At 48.0% G+C, this 21,423-nt stretch overlaps 1 long non-coding RNA gene across 1 annotated transcript; it reads right to left on the minus strand.

Annotated features, from left to right (window-relative positions):
* Positions 1–1,245: 1,245 nt before the first annotated feature.
* LOC128117122 (uncharacterized) lies at positions 1,246–10,445 on the minus strand. Its single transcript, XR_008220711.1, has 3 exons — positions 9,938–10,445; positions 9,628–9,798; positions 1,246–1,760 (listed from the first exon to the last, which is right to left on the minus strand). It is a non-coding gene; the product is annotated as an uncharacterized LOC128117122 (long non-coding RNA).
* Positions 10,446–21,423: the final 10,978 nt, after the last annotated feature.

Here is a 21,423-nt window from a genome sequence, read left to right on the forward strand (position 1 = left end):
TGTGGGCGGGGAGATGCCGTCTCCCGTCCTTGCTGCCCTGCTGTCTAGGTTCTCAAAACCCCACAGAAACCACTGGTCTCAGCTTCCTGTGATTCTGTCCTTCCAGAATGGCCTTACAGTTATACAAATAGATTTGAATATGCATTTTTGCCTCCTTATCCCTCAAAAATAAGCATATTATATGCAATATTCTGTACCTTACTTTTCTCAGTCAGGTCTTCAAGGACTTTCTAAATAGTATAGATAACTTTCACTTTATTTTTTAGCACAATGTAGTATTCCATTGTTGGTCTGGGTTTTTTTGAAGTTTTGATTTTTTTCCAAATTTTGGCCGTTACGTCATTCTTAGCAAGTAAACCAGTATAAACATCAGTTTGCCTCATTCAAGTAAATCTATAACGTAACTTCTGAAAAGTGGAATTCCTGGTAATATGAATTTGGCAAAGGGCATCTGCTCTCACAGACAATAAGATATGAGATGGCTTACAGGATAAGAGAATACAAGCGGACAAGTGGAAACAGCAAAGAACTCAGAAGCCAACCCAGGCACACCTGTGAACTGCTGCACAGATTCGAGGCATCAAAAATCAAAGAAGTCAAGCTGGTTGTGGTGCACACCTTCCATCTCAGCACTCGGGAGGCAGAGGCAGGCAGGTCTCTGAGTTCGAGGCCAGCCTGGTCTACAGAGTGAGTTCCAGGACAGCCAGGGCTGCACAGAGAAACCCTGTCTCAAAAAAAACAAAAATAACTATAACAACAATATAAAGATGAAGTGAGAGCTCTTGAGGCTGAGGTGGAAGCCAGCCTGGGCTACACAGGGAGTTTCTGTCTGAAGAACAAAACGAAAAGCATTTATGGGGGTGATGGACAGAAGCAAGTGTGTGAGCGTTGGAAGCAGTGGACCAGATGTGTGTGTGTGTGTGTGTGTGTGTGTGTGTGTGTGTGTGTGTGTCTGCTAATGTGTGTACAGCAGCATAGTGAGATCTTTAAAATACACAGTTGAAGCCAGACCTGAAGGTCCAGTGCCAGCTCTTGCGACCAAGGCGGGATTGCTGCCATGTAAAACCAGACTGGTCTGTACAGTGAGTGCCAGGCCCAGGGCCACACAGTGAGACCTCAAGCAAGCAAACACACACAAAGAATATATATATAAATATATATATTTATATATATATATTTATATATATATATGTACATGTGCACACACGCATACACATAATTGATTGGCAAAAGAAAAGACTGAAGTCGATAGCACAATGCCTTTTTATTTAAGTTTAGAATGCATACATATTCAAAACAACGTTACATCCTTCACAAGGATACGCATATATTTCAGGACATGGAGCAGCTCATTAGAGTGTTGTGGGGTGTGGGGAAACAGGAGACATGTAGACTGAAATGGAACTGGGGAAGGAACTGGAAAATAATGTCTGAGAGAGGCCTTGTCACCTTACGTAATAGAAGGATACCGTATGACCTCCTGATTCACCTGACGCTGGTGTGGAGGTGGGGATGGGGAGGAATCCAGACCACAGGGCTTGAGTCTTGACTCAGTCACTCTTGGGCTCATCATGATCTGGCAGGAAACAGAACAGGAGGCATGCCACGTCCTTGCCTTGCTGAGGTGGTTGCTTGTGAGCCACCAGGATCATGCAGGTCCAGGGCCTGGCCAGGGCTCCTGTTAGACAGAGTCGCAGCAGCTGGGCAAGGTGGCACACAAGGCCACAGTCTTGGTGATCTTGGCACTCGGAAGGTTGAGGCTGGAGGATCAAGAGTTCAAAGTCATCCTCAGCTTCCTAGGGAGAATTTGAAGCCAGGCTAGGCTACAGGAGAGTTGAGACGTTGGATAGATAGATAGATAGATAGATAGATAGATAGATAGATAGATGATAGATAGAAAGATAGAGAGATAGATAGATAGATGATAGATAGATAGCATGTCAGTGGCAGAACATCCTATCTTCAGGCTTACACTGCTCTGCACTGCTCAGTGTCACTGGCTCTTCAGTCCCTGGGTCTCCTCCTCCAGGAGCCACAGCTCGAAGGGGAAACCCAGGGTTACATATATGTATTTGTATATTTCTCTAGTTTGTATATTTCTCTAGTTTGTATATTTCTCTAGTTTATTTGCATTAGCAAAGAGCTCTCCATCCTGCATTTACTGGCTGCTCCCTTTCGATCAATACTCTAGTTAGATCTTTTGAGAAACGAAATTTACATTCACGCCCCCACAGTTCCCTTAGTAACAATCTCTTGCCATCGGACCTGCCTGAGGTGGCAATGGCCTTTGGGAGCACCGGTGTGGAGAATGACCTCACCTTGCTAGAAGCTGATTTCTGATGTAGCCAGTATCTTTAAAAAAAAAATTTTTTTTAACTACATTTAAGCAGACTTAACAAGGTCTTAAAATAGACACAAAGTGGTTTTACCCCACAAGGGGATTCTTAAAATATGAAAGTACTGTTTTTAAGTATAGTCAGTACTTCAGAACACGAATTTACATTGCAAACAATTTCTATGCTAATTACAAAGTATTCTTTCCCAACCAGTAGGTAATAGTTTGTGTTTCTGTTTATACCTGATATGAATACAATTAATTCTTTCTTCTTTTCTTTTTAACTAATGTTCACTCATTCAATATGGCCTTTCCTACTGGCCTGGTGGTGCACAGCCTGAAGGAGAAGGCAGGGAGAACAAGAGTTCAAGGCCAGCCTCATCTGCGTAGTGAGTTCAAGACCAGTCTAAAAATGACAAAAGAAAGAAAGAAAGAAAGAAAGAAAGAAAGAAAGAAAGAAAGAAAGAAAGAAAGAGAGAGAGGGAGGGAGGGAGGGAGGGAGGGAGGGAGGAAGGAAGGAAGGAAGAAAAATAAAGAGACACTTTGCACCGTGCTTCCAGATTCACATTTTTTTTTTTAATTTCAGGTGTAAATTGGAGAATTTGAGGGAAAAGACATAAAAACAGACTTAATACAGTTATCTTGAAACAGGGATTGTGACTCTCAGCACCTTCAATAGGTTTTTCAAACATTTTAAACTCTCACAACTGAAGCTCCCCGGGCTTCCTTGCTTTGAAGCCCCAAGCTGCCCTCCAACACAGCCTTCCCTTTCAGGCTCCCTGCCTCCGGCCTCACCTCACTTTCTATTTTTTGAGACAAGATGGTAACTGTAGCTCTATGTGGTTTACACTGGCCTCAAACCTGTGAGCTCGCTGATCCTTTGCCTCAGCCTCCTGAGATCTGGGACCAGAGGCAGGTCCATTCCCGGCTAAATTCCTCGCTCCATCGAATCAACACACTTTTCCCACCAATGGATAACTTGCTCCAGGCAGAAACCTTCACGCCCTCACCCCTCCTATCTCCCACCCCACCCCACCCCCACCCCTCCTTCTCCCTCCTGTCCCCTTTATGGTCACATTATTGGAAAAGTGTCTGTCTGCTCACTCCCACTCACTCCTCAGCCTACTGCCTTCTGATTTTGCCATGGAAACTGATCTCTTGGAGGTTACCACTGGCCTCCTTGTTACTAAATCTAGCGGACCCTTCTCATTCCTTCCTTATTTAACACCACTGACCACGCCTGCCCCTGGCGGTCCCTCCACTCACCGCTGTGCCCATCTGCCCGGTGCAGGGGTTCCAGCACCTCTCGTCTTCTGCACAACCTCCCTGTGTCCTCCCAACGGGATGTGGTGTTAATGCGTAGAGAGGACCCCCAAATCTGTGTTTCTGTTTGTTAAGACAGGGTCTCAAGTAGCTCAAGCTGGCCTCAGATGCACTCTGTAACGGAGGATTACCTTGAACTCCAGATGTTCTAACTCTAGCCCTGGGGTGCTGAGAGACAAGCATGCACTACCGTGCCTCATCTGTTCAGTGCTGGGGACTGAACTCGGGGCTTTATGTCTGCTGGGTAAGCACTACAGCAATGGAGCTACATCCTCAGCTCCCGAAATTTGTGTCATGACCCCTCTCTCTCCCGAGCTTGGGGTTTCCAGACTTCGTCCCTTCTGCACAGTTTCTTGGTACAATCATGTCTGACACAGATCTCCCCCAATCTGTTATAGCCCCTACCCGAGAGTGGCCTGCTCAACAAACATACAACCTACATTCACAGTTTCCTGTTCCCTCCCTCCAGCTCCCCGTGCCAGTCAGCTGAACACGAAAGCTCGTCCACCTGCCTTCCAAGACCTTCTCCACCTCTCCTCAGTTCCCAGAGCTCTTGCCAAGGCCGTTGGGTCCTGTTCCTGTTCACCTCACCCGGCCTGGCCCACCCAGCTGGAAACGACCCCTCGGCTACAAATGCCAGCCACTGTCCCACTCAGACCCACAAATGTAGGAACACCTTGCTAATAGGCCCTTGACCAGCCCCTTGGGCCCCAGCTCCCTCCACAGGCGCCCTCCCTCCCACCATCCAGCCCTCTGAGTTTCTTTTCCACCCTTTGTTCCTTTTGCCTCCAGGCCTCTGTACACACTGTCCTCTCTGCCTGGGACATGCTTAGCCTGGCTAACTGGCACTCATCAGTAGATGTGGGTGGCGTGATGGAGCAGGCCTTGAAGGGTGGCTCTGTTTCCGAGCTACATGACTTTAAGTTTGTCAGCTAACTTCTCAGGGTTTCCTCCGTAGAGAAGGGCATAACAAGACCTACCAGGCCTAATGGGTATTGATTTCTTTCAACTATTTAACCTACCTCTACCCATCTGAATTCTATCCCTTCCTCCTTATGCATGTTTGGATGGCAGTGATCTCTAGAAACCTCACACTCAGCACATCATGGCACAGCCCACCCCCACAGGCGGCTGGATCATCAGTCCCTCCCTGTCTTTTAAACTAAGCTCTGGAGTCCAGAGAGACAGGGTGCTGGACAGCAGAGAGGGCAGGTCTGAGAAGAAGCTGAAGCAGACGCATGCAGGAAGTGAGGCCCAGAGAGGAAGAGGCTGCCACGAGAGAGACTCTCTTCAGCATTTGACATCCTTGTTCAATGACTGACTGAAGCCAGCTGCACTGAACTGTGAGAAAGTCCTGCATTTCTAGACTAGACAGGGAGGAGGAAGGGGGTTCCCTGGAATTCAGTGAAGTCCTAAGTGACTTACATATCTTGTAAAACAACCGTGGCTGAGGCTAGGGATGTGGCTCATTTGGTAGCCTGCAAAGCTCACACAAAGCCCCAGGATCACATAAAACCAGGTGTGGTGGGTGGGACATGCCTTCCATCCTAACACTTTGGAGGTAGAGGCAGGGAGATCTGGAGTTCTAGGTCATCCTTGGCTACATAGTGAGTATGAGGCAAGCCTGGACTTCCAGAGACCTTGCCTCAAAAGCAAGCGATCAAAGAAGATGCACTGTGAAGATGAAATGAGCTTGGCATGGTGACTCATGCCTATGACCATAGCTTCTGAGAAGCAGAGGGGGGACCATTGCCACAGAGCTGAAGGCAATTGAAGGTCCTCTACGTAGTGAGGACCGGGCCCTCCGGGGATACAGGATGAGACCATGTCGCAAGAAAATAAAAGTTAAAAAATTTAAAGAAAACCGGGCGGTGCTGAAGCACGCCTTTAATCCCAGCACTCGGGAGGCAGAGCCAGGCGGATCTCTGTGAGTTTAAGGCCAGCCTGGTCTACAGAGTGAGTTCCAGGACAGGCTCCAAAGTTACACAGAGAAACCCTGTCTCGAAAAACAAAAAACAAAAAACAAAAAAAAAAAATTAAGAAAACTAGAAATGAGGTGTTTACATACGTAGAAGTAGCAATAATGGCGTTATGTACTGAATGGATTCACGCAGCGTGGGCTGAGGCGAAGAAGTACAACTGTGTTAGAAATAAGGCCCAGTGCGGAGCACCATTGCACACTGTGAGTGCATTCTCTCCTTCCCTTTATTCTCCTCCCTCTCCCTTCGTTCACGGGTCACACACCTTGTTCCTCTCCTCATCTTCCTCTGCTTCCCGGCTTGCTTTCAAATTCCTTTCTTTCCCCCCTTCCTTTTTAGTTTTTTTCAGACACTATATTTTGATTATGTTTTCTCCTCCCATAACTCCTCCCAGGTCCACCCCACCTCCTACCCACCCAATTTTATATTCTTTCTCTCTCCAAAATAAAACCCCTGAACAAACAAACAAAACCCCCCACAAAAATGAAAATCAAAACAAAAGAACCAATGAGATTTTTTTAAATGTCCCAAACAAATCAAAATGAAGCAAAATGACACCCCCCCCCCCACACACACACACAAAGACAAAATGGAGTTAGTTTGTATTGGGCCAACTACTCCTGAGCACGGGGTCTGCCCTGGAGTGTGGGTGATGTACCCAGTGACACTCCACTGGAGAAAACTGGTTTTTCCTCGGCCAGAGAGTATCAGTTGCAAACAGCTTCTTGGTTCAGGGTGGGTCACTTTCCCCTCTCAGGTCTGGGACCCTGTCTGGCTTGGACACATGCTGGTCTTACAGATGCTTCCGCAGGCTCTGAGTTTATGTGTGTGTCAGTCCTGCTGTATTTGGGAGACACTGTATCTTTGGACTCATCCAGCACCTCTGGATCTTACAATCTTTTCCCAAATGGATCCCTGAGCCTTGGGGGGAGGGGTTTGATGGAGACATCCCACTCAGGATCGAGTCCTCCAAAGTCTGTCTGTCCTTCTCTGAACATCGTCCACTTGTGGGAATACTTGTTCTCCAGCTGGTGGCACTGCTTGGGAAGGATCAGGAGGTGTGGCCTTGCTAGAGGGATGGGCTGTCATTCCCAGTTAGTTCCTCTCTGCCTCGTGCTTGTGGGTCAATATGTAAGCTCAGCTACTGCTCCAGCACCATGTCTGCCTGCCTGCCTGCAGCCACGCTCCCCACACGACGCTCACAGGCTTAGCCCTCTGAGACCATAAGCCCCCAAACTAAACACTGTTTTCCTTTTCTAAATTGCTTTGATCATGGTGTTTTATCACAGCATTAGAAAAGTGACTGAGACATGGGTCTCTGTGTTAATTGCCATCGACCACAAGAAGAAGCTGCTCTGATGAGGACTGGGTGAATCTCTGATCTATGAGGATAGCATATGAGGAGTCATTGTATTGCTATGTTCCTTTATCAGAACAATAGCAGCAGGCTTTCTCCCAGGCCTATGACCTATCTAGTCTCATGGGGTGGGCCTCAAATACAATCAAAAAGTGGTTGGTTACTCCCCTAACATTTGTACCAGTCCACACTGCAGGCACCTGAGTGATTCTTCTTGCCTCAAGAACTACAGGTATGCACCATTCTGTCTTACCTAACAAGATCTTCTGTAGCCCAGGATGGCCTTGAACTCCCTATATAGCCAAGGGTGGTTTTGAACTCCTAATCCTACCGTCTCCACTTTATAAGTGCTGAGATTACAGGAGTGAGCCATCATGCTCTGCCCCAGCTGTTTGCTTTTTTTTTTTTTTTTTTTTTTTTTTGGTTTTTTCGAGACAGGGTTTCTCTGTGTAGCTTTGCGCCTTTCCTGGGACTCACTTGGTAGCCCAGGCTGGCCTCGAACTCACAGAGATCCGCCTGGCTCTGCCTCCCGAGTGCTGGGATTAAAGGCGTGCGCCACCACCGCCCGGCTAGCTGTTTGCTTTTTATTGAAAAGGAGAAGTATTGGATTTTGAAAACGAGGGAGGAAATTGCACATGCTCCATCCTACTAAATGGAAGTCATTTCTTACATTGTATATGAATTGCACATACTTACCACTGTGGTGCACAGTCCATTTTGTGTCTGGTATTTCTCAGTATCTCATAAATATTTAAATATTTCTAAAGCGTTTGTAATCATTTTAATGATATTATAATATTTAACAGTTTATTATGTAGTTTATAAATTCATATATATATGCATGTATATGTACACACATATTTCTTTTTTTCTGGCATAATCGTGCTTTGTGGGTAAGGCTATTTTAAATTCAATTTTGGTTGGGCTGGTTTTTTTTTGTTGTTTTTTGTTGTCGTTGGTGGTGGGGTTTTTTGTTTGTTTGTTTTTGGTTTTCCATTTGTTTTTCTGAGACATGGTATCTCTGGATAGCTCTGGCTGTCCTGGAACTTGCTCTATAGACCAGGCTGGCCTCGAAAGCAATAATCCACCTCCCCTGCTGGGATTAAAGATGTGTGCTAACACACCCGGATAGTTTTTTTTTTTAATCACAAAAGCAGGATATACTCATATTTGGAAATGACAGTATTGCTGGGCATGGTGGCGCACACCTTTGATCCTAGTACTCGGGAGGCAGATGTAGGTCAATTACTGTGAGTTCAAGGCTAGTCTGGTCTACATAGCAAGTTTCAGTCCAGCCTGGTCTATGTAGTGACGCCCTGTTCCCCCCCAAAAAAAAGAAAGAAAGAAAGAAAAAAGAAAAAGAAAGAAAGGAAGAAAGAAAGAAAATGTTGATGATATAGTCAAGAAGAAATTATTTATAATATTTCACTGAACAGAGAGAGCTTGTAAACATTTTGCTGTATGTCTTTACAGCTCTTTTATGTATAATTTTAGATTATACTGTACATATTTTATAACGTGTTTTTCCCAACCCTAATTATATATCACAAACATACTTTCATGTCATTGCTTTTGAGTGTGTGTGCTCTTGAGGTTGCACTCTGAGTCTTATGGATGGTAAGTATGAACTCTACCACTGAGCTCTACCCCAGCCCCTGTTAAATACTTTTCTACAGGCCTTTGTTGGGAGGGGCGTTATACCTTATAGGAACAGTTCTCTCCCTGTGAACATTGACTTGTCTACAGCTTTGGGAGCACATCTGCTCACAGTATTTCTTCGGGGTGAATTCCCCAAAGTTGCAGGGCCAAGAAGCAAGAGGAGGGGCTGGAGCGATAGCCCAGAGGTTGGGAGCACTGGCTGCTCCTCCAGAGGACCTGGGTTCAAGCCAAGCATCCACCTGGTGGCTCACAGTTGTCTGTAGCTCCTACTCCAGGGGTTCTGACACCGGCAGCCTCTACAGGCACCTGCACTACACTCATGCACATCTATCCATATGCAGGCATGCACACCTACATGCAATTTAAAATCATAAATAAAAATCTTAAAAAGCATGTGGGGAGCCTTGGGAACAATTGTTAGGTGTGAAATTAAGAGGTCCAAATTTTATGAAATTTGTAGAGATTCCTGCTGTATTGCAGCTCTGCTCCTCCTGAGAACGGAAGGAAGGAAGGAAGGGAGGGAGGGAGGGAGGGAGGGAGGGAGGGAGGGAGGGAGCAAGGAAGGAGGAAGGAAGGAAGGGAGGAAGAGAAGGGTCAGGGAACGGCCTTGCTTTCAGGAGCGGAATTTTAACAGGAGGAGATGGGCTGTTTTTTTTTGTCCTCTTAGACAAGTGGTTCTCAACCTGTGGTTCACGACCCCCTTGGGGCTCAAACAACCCTTTTACAGGGGTCGCATATTAGATATTCTGCATAACAGATATTTATATTACAAGTCATAACAGTAGCAAAATTGCAGTTATGAAGTAGCACAAAATAGTTTTATGGTTGGGGGTCACCACAACATGTACTAAAGGGTCACAGTGTTAGGAAGGTTGAGAACCACTGACGTAGACTGTCCTCTGAATGGAGAATTAGATGACATGCACCTGTTCTGGAGACCAGCTCCTGGTGTCCCCCCCACCTCCCCGCTTCACCTTGCTTCCATGCGGTCCCCAGCGTTTCTAGGCCATGGCACACTTCAAAGGACGATGCTTCTGTTTTACTGGCTGCATGACTCCGGAAGTCACTTGTGCGTCTGAGGCCTCAGTTTGCCCATCTGTCCCACAAAGCCAAGTGTACACGCTCTGCGGACACACCCTCGTCTTCTAGGGGAAGAGGGGCAGCAGATTAAGTCTGTCTGAAACCCTGCTCCAAGCCCACCAGGAGGCAAGGGCGTTCAGCACCAGCCCTGTCTTTGAAATGAGGAGAGAAGGTGGCAGAGAAAGCCAGGTGTGGGGCACTTACCTGCAATCCCAGCACTCAGGAGATGGAGACTGAAGAGTAAGAGTTCAAGGCCTTACTTAGCTACGTAGTGAGCTAGAGGCCAGCCTGGGCTACGGGAGACCCCTTGTCAAGAAAAGCAAAATGGAGGAGAAGGAGGAGGAGGGGAAGGAGGAGGGGGGGCTGGAGGAGAAAAGAAATGGTGGCAGAGAAGTTTGAATCAAGGGATTTTGCTCCCTGAGTCACGGCTGCTCACTTCGGGACCCACTGAGCACGGGGCAGCAGGTGGGGTGCGTGGGAACCTCCACAGCCAGGCGGCCCCCAGTGGCTGGCTGCATTCTGGAGCTGTGAGAGCTAGCCCCTATTGTAGTGTCTGGAACAGCAGTGGTGGGATTCTTTGGATTTCATCAACAAGCCCTTTCTCCCCCAGAGCGAGGCAGCCTCTGCAGGTTCCCATGACAACAGCACGCCTGGGAAGGACCAGCTTGGGGAAAAACCAGATTTTACTGTAAGGAAAAAACCTGGCCTGAAGCCACAGGCAGGGCAAGCTGGGACAGGGGCTGTGCAGCAGGACTGGGTCCTGGGATAAGGACCGGAGAAGTGTGAACACTGGTTCTGTGCAAGGTGCTCTGGCCCCCTAGAGAACACTAACCGTGCTGTGGATACTACCCACGTGAGCCTCACGACAATCCTGTGGGGTTGGTTCCTCTGTTACTCCTGCCTTATGGGTGGGAAGACCGAGGTATTGTAAAGTTTAAAACTGGTAGCCTGACTTCAGGACTAGCATTCTTGGCCTCTCAGAAGGCACAACTGTCATTTCTACAGTCTCTGGCAACTGATAAAGGACAATTTCCTTCTATCCTCACATACATTTTGCTAAAATAAAAATCACTATTTCACCAAGCATGGTGGTGCACTCCTTTAGTCCCAGCACTTGGAAGGTAGAAGCAGCAGATCTCTGAGTTCAAGGCCAACCATGGCTACAGTGAGACCCTGCCTCGAAAGAAAAAAATATAGAAATTATATCTATATTTCAGATTAGGAGCTTAAATGATGGGCCCCAAATTGCATAGCTCACAAATTATAGATCTGGGGTTTGAACCATGTCTGTCTACATCCAGAGGCCATGGTCCTCCTCTACCATGTTCCCTAAAAATATTTCTTCACTTTTACACTTTCCCATGAATATATTAACCCATAAGTCTGGGCAGAAACCACAACTGACAGAGATAGTTCTCGGGGCATGAGCAGGTATAGTTCTGGACCTTAATCTCTGTGCCAATTCTTTCCAACCCATACGCACTAGTAGTTTGCACACGTTTGTACACACATGTTCCCACAGGCGTAAATGCAGGCCCTGGCAGGCTGACACTGTCCCAGCCAGCCAGGGGCGGATCTACCTACCCCACATAGGCGGGCAGGTGTGCCTGCCCACGCCTGCCTGCTTGCTCCACCTGGGAGAGGCTATTCCCAGCCCTGACTCCCCACCCCAACTCATTCTGTGTAATCAGGCTGGGACTTCCCAGGGGAGGGGAAACTTCCGGAGGTGTGTGAAGCCACTTGAACTTTTTGGCTGCTTCTTTCCAAACAGAGCGAGCATTCTAAATATCAGAGTTAGAGGCCGAGGTTACTTGGGTTGTCATCCTCAAAGGACATTTCCCGTACTGTTCTACCAGTATTCAGTGTGTTTTATTACTTGTACTTTGATTTTACTAGTGTGGGGTTGGGGCCCTGTGACTTTTCAGGGTCCCCGACTCCTATGCCCAAACCGTCTATTGCGTCTCCAGCAGATTAGCGAATTAAGTCCTTCAGTCGGATGGTGACGTTTCTGGAAGGTAGTCACGCTGTGGGGTTGAGCCTCTTGGCATCACCCTAGAAGGCAGGAAGTTAAGACAACTGCTTATGTTTTGTTTTCCTCCTGGGGCGGGTTGAGGATAGAAACCAAGGGCCCTTGCACGCTAGACAAGCTCTTTTCTCCGGAGCTGTGTTCCCAGTGATCTAAAGAGACCTCTACAGAAGAGTGGAGAGGGCAGGCGAAGGGAGGTGGGGGCTGGCAGAGAGGAGGAAGGGAGGTCAGAGTGCGGGACTAAGGCCAAATCCCCTGGCTCTCCTGAGTCCTGGGCCTCCGAGCCAGCTCCCCGGCGGCCCAGCCCAGCCGGAGCTGGGCCTGTAGTAAGAGCAGGCTGGAGTGGCGGGTATGCATGCGGGCGGGCGGGCGGGCGGGCGGGATGACGGCGGCGCAGCACTCAGTCTGCGAAGTCCAGACTTCTGTCTCTCCCACCCCCTGGGAATTTCATAAATAAACCCCTGGACCTGTTCCAAGAAGAATTTCAAGGCTTCTCGGCGTGTGGTGTGTTTCCAGAAACACAACAATTTTACATGGTGCCTGGTGTGCAGAGTCCTAAGTGACTGGTGGGGAGGAGCGGCGGCTGGGCGTGCCAAAGAGGAGGTGGGCCTGTCGGGTCGGACCGGGTCGAGTTGGGCCTGAGTGGGCTGGTGAAGTCAAGGGTGCGGAGCGATTTGCGCCCGAACTTTGCAGCTGGCGGTGGTAACCTGGCTTCCCAGACACCCTGCCTGCCCCGGGCTCAGATTGCCCAGCCTCCCCTCCCCCAACCCGCAGCTTTGGCAGGGTTCTCCACCAGGTTTTTGAAAAGTGATGGGGTCCTAAAATAGTATAAAGTCTCTCTCTCTCTCTCTCTCTCTCTCTCTCTCTCTCTCTCTCTCTCTCTCTCTCTCTCTCTCTCTCTCTCTCTCTCTCTCTCTCTCTCTCTCTCCCCACAGAATGATGATCAGAAAGAGGGAGAGTGAGGAGTAGAGAGGACTCCAGGATGATGATGATGGGGGGTGGGGGTAGGGGGTATGAACCATGAGAAAGAGAAAACAGGAAATAGCCTGTGTCTGCCGTATGTGTCAACGAGACAGGGCCAATCGTCATGTATCCGAGAGGGTAGCTGGGATCATGACACCAAAGTTTGGCTAGAGGACCTAGTTTTCTCACCTGGGTTATGAGCTGAAAAGCCTACTCATTCCCAGGACCTAGGCCCAAGGCCCGTCTCACACACTTTCGGTGTGTACGCAAGGAGGAAAAAAATGACAGCCTGCACGTGGATCACTAGACTACGAAATGGCAGTGATAAGGGAAATGGCTTCGAATGACAAAGCTGATAATAAATGTCACCACAAAGCTCGGAGAGCATCAGCCAACGAGACCAGAACCATGGGGAGAGAGGAGGCAATGGCTGCTGCCCTGGTCAGGGTGTGAGGGACCTGGAGAAGACACACACACACACACACACACACACACACACACACACACACACACACACACGCAGAGGAGGAGTCAGTCCTGAGCTGCTAGAATTATGGGAGCTGGTGGGCCTGCTGGGTCACAGGCCTCACGGATAAAGACATTGAAATGAGGAGACATGGAAATCTCAGAGGACCTCGCTAGGAAAGAAACCACCCTACTGGGGGGTGAGGTTGGAGGGGGTGTGTACGCAGACACGCCCATGAGCACGCCCAGGGAGCCTCCCTTTCTTGTCTGCTTCCCCTTCAGCCTTTGCTCGCTCTGCTTTCCCAGCTCAGCCTGGCCCAGCGTGGCTTCCAGGCACCTGCCACCATCCAAGTCACTCAGTCTTCTTGCCTTCTTAGTTCAGACACTCACAGGCTCAGCCAGTCTCTACGCTGCATTTCCTTGGGCCCCGATCGCCAGCCCTGGTACCATCAGCGGTGGTCAGAAGCCTGACCTTACAACAGCCCCCACCTCTTCCCCCTGCGTGCATGCCCCTGGAGAAACAGGAATTGCTGGGGAGCATGATAGACTCTAGACCGACAGGTGAGAGGGAACCTTCGTGTGAGGGATCTTAGGGTTGTGGGAGGGTAGGGAGGAGAAACCAGGACAACAGGAAAACTGTTAGACTAGTGTGTGCTGAGTGACCTTGGGCTGGGGGCTCAGTTCCTCTTCTCTACAGGGAGCTGAATGATATCACTACTCGGTGGTTGGGAAAATGATACATGATCTGGGAAATCTCCCTAGGCAAGCTGGTATTCAGAGACTGTGTCAGAGGTCAGTCTAGATGAGTAGTAAGTTCTCATTGCGAGAGGTATTAACTGCCAATTTGGGCAAGACACTTGTCTCTACTGGGCCTCAGTTTCTCCACCCTAAAATAACAGGATGAAAGCCAGGTGTGGTGGCGCACACCTTTAGTCCCAGCACTTGGGAGGCAGAGACAGTCAAGATCCCTGAGTTTGAGGTCAGCCTGGGCTACGTAGGGAGTTCTAGGACAGACAGCAACGCAGAGAAACCTTGTCTCACCGGAAAACTAAAAAAATAAAATAACAAGATCAGACACAATGATTTAAAATTCCCTTCCAGATTTAGAACTTCGTGGTTTTGAGCAACAAAGAAGCCTGTGTGTTCTGGAGAAGCGAGCTGACAAAGTGGCATGATGGTTTCTAGAGACAAGGGTGTGCGGTAGTGTGGCCAGAGCACTGAGGAAGGGTGACCAGGAAATAAAGAGGTTGTGGTAGCAACAGGTCCACAGGACTGTGAGGCTCTGGCCTGGAATGTCATGAGGGCATGTGAACAAGGGCTCCAGGCAGACAGAAGAAACTGTGAGGTTCACAACAACAGGGGAATGGCCAGGAGAGCAATCCTGTTTGGCCACTGGGCATGCTCAGGTAGAAACTCAAGTATGAATCATCACGGCTGAGGGCACAGGGCCTGTTTACCAAAGAGGCCCTGGGGTGGAACAAGGTCAGGGTGAGAGTTGAAGACAGAAAGCCCGCCTCTAAAGTCATGTGGTAGGCCTCTGGGTGGAGAGGGAGCAAGGAGAGCCTGGAAAGGCGTATTCTTCAGGAATGCCACAGCTCAGCTCCTTCCTGCGGGACCACTTGTGCACAAACTTACGCTGTGGATGCCAAGTGGGGTCTTTAGGCTCTGGGGTAAATAACAGTCCCTCTGGCGGTCTCCATCCTCAGCCACCAGGTATATCACATGCAAGTTCTCTGTATTGTCCGATGAGCCCTCCCTCTGCTCACCTCTCCATCCACCCCACATGCTCTCATCCTCCAGCTCCACCCTTTTTGGCTCTAAGGGACTCATCTGTCCCTACCTTAGGCTGATGAACACTTCCAGAAAAAAATAGTACCATTTGAAAGGGTCCCTTAGGGTTCCTCTTTATGTTTTGTGATTCTTGCTAGACTCGCGGTGCCATTTGGACATCCTTTCTGGTTTTCTGAATCCCTGGATATCCCTCTCATTTTTTTTTCCCCATGAGAGTGAATTTTTACATACCATTACCACTTTCTCCAAGCACACTCTCTATCATAAGCCATTCAGCTATATGAGCAGATTACCTCCAGATGACGGGACCTTGACTGAGAACATAAAGTCTCGTGTGCTTACACACTCTCACTCTCTGCTCACCTCCTTTCTTCTGTCTCTGAGACAGTACTCTTCTCCTCCAGGCCAAAGCTGGCCTCTGGACCTTTGCATGTGGAGTTGATGTTCTTCATGTCTTCTGGGTTCTGGCTCTGTCTTTTACTCCTTCATCTTCCTGTGTGTTTGAACGCTCCTTGGCTCCTTCACTAGAGGTAAGCCAAAACCTCTCTGCTCTTGGGAGAGCAACAGAACCAAGTAAGATCACTCCTTTCACTTTGTGTATCTGACACCTTTCCCCCTCTTGTCCAGTCTGGAAGTCATTCTTTTTAAATTGAATTATTTAGTTCGTTTATATTTATTATAACCATGCTTATATCTGGATTTATTTTTACTTATTATGTTCTTTCTATTTGTTGCAATTTCTAGTGTACTTTTCATTGACTTGCTTACTTTCTTCTTGTATTTTTCCCTCCTATTTCCTCTTCTCTTCACCTGGAAGTTATACAATCCATCTTCTCTACTAGTGAATACCTAACTGTGGAAAGTATGCAATGAAGTCAGCAATGACTTACATTTTTCATTTGACTCATTTTAAGAAGGCATTTTTCTATGAATATGTAGTTCTAAGTTGATTTACTTTTCTTTAAGTCCTATTTGATTATGTCTTTTTGACTCTATATTTATTGTAATACTCACTATGAGAATCTCCTATAGTTAAGGGTTGATTTCCTCTAAAGATGATTTATTTCTCTTTTTTTTTTTTCAATACTACCGTGCATGGTCTAGGTTATTTGAATTTAAATAGTGAGTGGTTTCCCCAGCTGTCCAGGTAGGGTAGATTTTGAATGAAAACATACCACGGTGCTGGCTTGCACCTATGAATTCTCCTGGAAGTTTTTGGCCCCCACTTCCACCCAATACCAAAGTTCAAGTCAGGCAAATGTTCTGTGGTGTGGCAAAGGAATGAATTATTTATAGTTGGTTCTTACACTAACTGTGTTACCTTCTGTGGGCCGGGGCTTGTGCAGAGGGCTGCTCATCGGGAGGGACCCAGGCTTCATCTCCTACAAAAACCACACTTCCAGTTATCAGTGTGCAAACTCTCCCGAGGTGGAAGGCAGTCACCTGGCTCCCTCTCTGTCTTCTTAGGTGTTTGTTTATGCCGCCGGGTGTTGCTGTACTTTTCCTACAAAGCTTATTTCTATTCACCACACATAGAAAGAGCAATGACAAGCTAGAGGAGAGACTCCAGCCAAGCCTAGCTTGGTGAGCTAATGAATTTAACGGGGGTTACTTAAAGGAGCATAGGTCACTCAAAGGCAGATACATTGCGGAACAGTTCCACCCCAGTCTAGAAGACAACTCACAACTTCTGTGAGCGTCCCTACACAACCTGCAGCAACTTCACCAAAGAGTCTCCTCTCACCCAGAAATTGTTTAGCGTCTATATAACCTCAGGCAGGGGCCTTGTGCTCCTCACAAATTTTGCTTCTTGGGTCCTGGGAGGCTCCCTCTTCCAGGAGGGACTGTTTCAATTCAGTGGAAGCAGCTAGAGATGGACCCCAAGGCATTCTGGGCAAGTGCTCTACCACTGAGGCACAGCCCATCTTCTTCTTGGTTTTTCCGTTCAGTATTTTTCACTTCCTTGCTAGTTTATTGAGTATTTGTAATTGATTTTCATAGCCAAGTTCTTTCAAAGTGAAAAATGACCCAGACGTTTCCTTAAACCCCTGCCACCCATTCACAGGATGCCCTTCCTCTCCATCCTCCACCGAGTTGGCTCAGGCAGAAGTCACCAATGGGCTTACACACTTGAACCGAAGAGACTCCATCCTTACATCATTCCGCACTAGACCCTCGAGGCCTGTTAGAAGCCTCTCCTGCCTGTGTCTGTGATTCTGTTCTCTCCAGACCATTTTCCCACTCCCGTGACTCTCTCTCTCTGCCATGTTGCTGTATTTCTGGCACTCCTGTGCTACCTTGAGCTGTTTGAACTTGGATGCTGTGCTCCTGGTGTCTGAGTCCGCCTCTCTGTGCCTCCAGGTACATGACACCTATCAAAGTCAGGATGCCCAATAAGGATTTCATTTCTCTCCTCCCATACCCACTCTCCCTAATCTAGGTACCAGTTATCTGTGTCAAATCGACCAGGAATTCTGTCAGACCATCCTCTCCTTCGCTTCCCACATCCATCAGTCTTGATTCCACCTCTCTAAATTAGTCTCTTGAATGCATTTCACGTTTCCCCTTCCAGTGTTGCTGCCTGGGATCTGCTCTCCTGCCTCTCCTGTTTCGCCTGCTGAAACTTCCTCCTCTTTGGTTTCCTTATCAATCTTGCCACGCTCCAATATTCTTCTGTACCGAGTTTTAGTTTATTTGGATTAGCAAAGTGATCTTAAAGAAAAAAAAAGACATGTATTTTATTTGCATGTATGAATATGTGCACCACACGTGTGCCCAGTACCTAAAAAGCTGGAAGAGGGCACCAGAGCCCCCATGACTACATTATAAGTGGTTGTGAGATGCCTGATGTAGGTGCTGGGAACTAAACCCAGGTCATCTGCAAGAACAGCAGGTGCTTTTAACCTCTGAGTCACTCCCCAGCCCTGTTCCACACAGACCCGTCTGTCTGGGAAGCACTGGCTATCCAAGAACCAACTGTAGTGTGGCCTCTTCCTGGTCACTCCCAGCTCTGCAGCTGCTCCCTGCAGAGCTGACCCGCCGAAGCCTCAGCATGCCCCGCTGACTCTGCAGCCTGCACCACAGTGTCCGCAAGCCATTGTTGTCTTTCTTCCATGCTTGTCTGCATAAGAGGACAAGTTTCATGGATGCAAGGAGCCAAGACTTAACCACATACATATGTTGTGTCTGGTGTACAGTATAGGTGCTCTGTAAATGCCCACGCTGCTCGTCAAGGTGAACTGGGGTGAGTCCCCTCAACGGGGACTGGGTGAATTGTGACCAAGATGGAGGCTGTAACACTGGGTGATCTAGTCACTGGAGCACAGGGAAGAAGGATTTTTCCCCCTGGGAAAATGACTTCTAGGAGTTCTGAGGGATTGATTGGCTGTCAAAGAGACACAGTAGTAGAGACAAGAAGTTCCTAGACTATGGAAGGGTCTATCCTGCAGTTTGAGGAACTTCAGGACAGTGTGGCTACATGGGTTGTGGGGACAAGATGGGGAAAGATCAATAAACAGTACTAAGTGACAGTTAGATAAGAGGTGTTCCAGTGTGCCGCTGAGCAAGAAAGTGACCGCAGATAATGAGAATTTCCGTATTTCAAAAAAGCTAGGGAAAAAGCATTTGAAGGGTTCTACTGTAAAGATGTGATCCACGTCTGAGAAGATCCGTTTACCCTGACTTGACCATTACACAGCACGTACATGTACAGAAAAGTCACCATACCACGAACTACAAGCACTTTTTATAAACCACAAGAAAGCAAGGACACTTCGCTTTTCTTTAGGCATGGTGACGTGAGGAGTCCCAGGAGGAGGCATCCTTGGGCCCAGCCACAGGGAGAAGCAAAGGATCATGGGTATGAGCTGGACATTCTGAAGCCCAGGGCCTTAGAGGGAAGGTAGGTGCGTCACCTAGGAAAGCTGACTGGACAAGACGTCCCACACCCTCACAAAGGGGTGTGAGAAATAGAATTATCCCTTCTCCCCACCCCAGCAAATCTCATTTTTCATCTTCAGCTTGGTTCTGAGGGTTAGTCCTTGGGAAAGCATAAAATGTTGTGGTTTTGGACAAAGTGCAAGAGCAGTGGGCCATGGCGTTAACAACTAATTATGTGCAAGCTCGGGCAAGTTGTACCTTCTCTAAGGTTCAGTCGCCTCACCTGCAAATGGACCACACTCGGACACAGACACGCCTCAGCCACTCCACAGGACGGTAGCAAAGGCTGTGATACGATCAGCTCTTACACTGGTTCCTGTGTTTGAGAGTCAGCGTTCAGTGCTTTACATACAGTACCCGAACCAATCCTCAGCACACAAATGAGTGAACTGAGGTTTCGGGAGGTAAAACCCCTTGGTCAATGTCAGGTTTATCAGACAAGCACGTGATGGGTGGGCTGACCTGGGGACTGACCTAGCATTCAGGTCATCGCTCTGTATGCTTAGGCTGACTTTACCGTCTAGAAGTAAAGCAACTACAGGCTCCCTCTGTGACCACGGGTCTTGAGGTCACCATGGTAGCAAGGCATAAGGGAGGGTGATCTCAGAGTGGCATTCCTGAGGACTGAGTGTCCCCTTCCCAACTGCATTAGTACTGACTGCACAGATTAACTAGGATTGCCCCCTCAATGTATGAATGTGAGCTTACGAGGAAGTCAGATCTAACGCGACCGAGTTAGGATTACCTGGCCTGCCAGCATGGCAGAGCACACCTGTCATCTCCACACACCTAGGCAGAGGCAAGGGGATCAGGAGTTCAAGGCCATATTCCTATAGATAGTGAACTCACAGGCAGCCTGGGCTGCAGGATAATTTGTTTCAAAATAAATAAAAGGGAAGGAAGGAAGGGAGGGAGGGAGGAAGGAAGGAAGGAAGAGATTGAGTTCATACTAGATCAGAGAGGGCCCTGAGTTGATGATGATTGCTAGTCTGATGAGAGATATTTTTTATTTATTTCTTTACCTTGTATGTGCTGCATGCACATGTGTGAAGGTGTTGACCTCTGGTCAACAGTGGGTATCTTCTTCTATTGATCTCCACCTTATTTATTTATTTGGGGGTAAAGGTGTACATGCCCTAGTGCATGTTCAGAGGTCAGAAAGCAACTTGTGGGAGTCTCTTCCCTCCTTCAACTATGCAGGTTCCACAGATAGAACTTCGCTTGTCATCAGGCTTGATGACAAGCACCTTGACCCACGGAGCTGTCTTGCTGGTTCAGCTAGACTGGTTGGCTAGCAAGACTCTGGGGGTCTGCCTGTCCCTGCCCTCCTAGTGCCTGGGCTACAGACTTGAGCTGTATACTTGGCTTTTATCTGGGGGCTGGGGTTCTGAACTTAGGTCCTCGTGGTAGCGCGGCAAATGCTTTACCATCTGAACCATCTCCCCAAATCTGGATGCAGAGAACCAGACTGGGAGAGAAGGCTTCCATGTAAAGACGGAGGCAGGGATTGGGGTCACGCTGCCAGACGCTGATGAGCACCAAGAATTCTGGGAACTACCAGAAGCTCAAAGAGGCAGGGGAGGAGTCGTTTCTGAAGAGTTTGATGGACCATAGCCCAGTCAACACCATGGTTTTGGATTGCTAGGCTTCAGAATGGAGGGAGAGAATACGTTTGTTATTTAAAGCCAAGTTTGGTCTAGTGGCCTTTAGTACCATGCCCACTATGGCTGGGGACCCACAGGAGGATGGAACACAGCTGGGGAGGTCAATTAGATGGACTTGGGGAAGCAGGCCACTTCTGAGGGAGCAGATGAGGGTAAAAAGAATAAGAATAATGGTGTTTACTCATCCAGCTACTTACTAGCCCCAGTGTGACTTTACTTGTACTTGTGTGTGTTGTACCCGGGGAGTGAGGTCTGCAGTCCTGTTTTTCCTCAGGTCCTTTGTGATGGAGACAGTTTATAAGGCAAGGTGAGGATTGCACATCAGAACAGCTCCCTCCCTCATGACCATCTTCTCTACCCCTGGGTCTCACACATGAGACTACACCTTAGAAAGGTTGAAAGGTGGCCTATTTTCCCAGTGGGTTAGTAGAAGCAGAATCCAGACCCCAGGGTCTCTTGACTCTCTGTGCTTTACCCTCTTAATGACGGCAAAGTGAACTCTTCAGAAAGACATGGGATCATTTACTTTACCGTTTATAAGCACTTTCCCCTATTTTTTTTTTTTTTTTTTTTTTGGTTTTTCGAGACAGGGTTTCTCTGTGTAGTTTTGGTGCCGGTCCTGGATCTCCCTCTGTAGACCAGGCTGGCCTTGAACTCACAGAGATCCGCCTGCCTCTGCCTCCCGAGTGCTGGGATTAAAGGCATGCGCCACCACCGCCCGGGGCTTTCCCCTAAATTCGAAAGCAATGTTTATCTGGAAAGTACTTAGAAATTGCTGGAATATTTAAAAGAAAAGTAAAAAATTATTTCAGCCTGGCACTGTGGCACACACCTTTAGTCTT

The sequence above is a fragment of the Peromyscus californicus genome, unplaced genomic scaffold (genome assembly GCF_007827085.1).
Source record: "Peromyscus californicus insignis strain IS unplaced genomic scaffold, ASM782708v3 Scaffold_20__1_contigs__length_68692818, whole genome shotgun sequence".
NCBI classification, from domain to species: domain Eukaryota; kingdom Metazoa; phylum Chordata; class Mammalia; order Rodentia; family Cricetidae; genus Peromyscus; species Peromyscus californicus.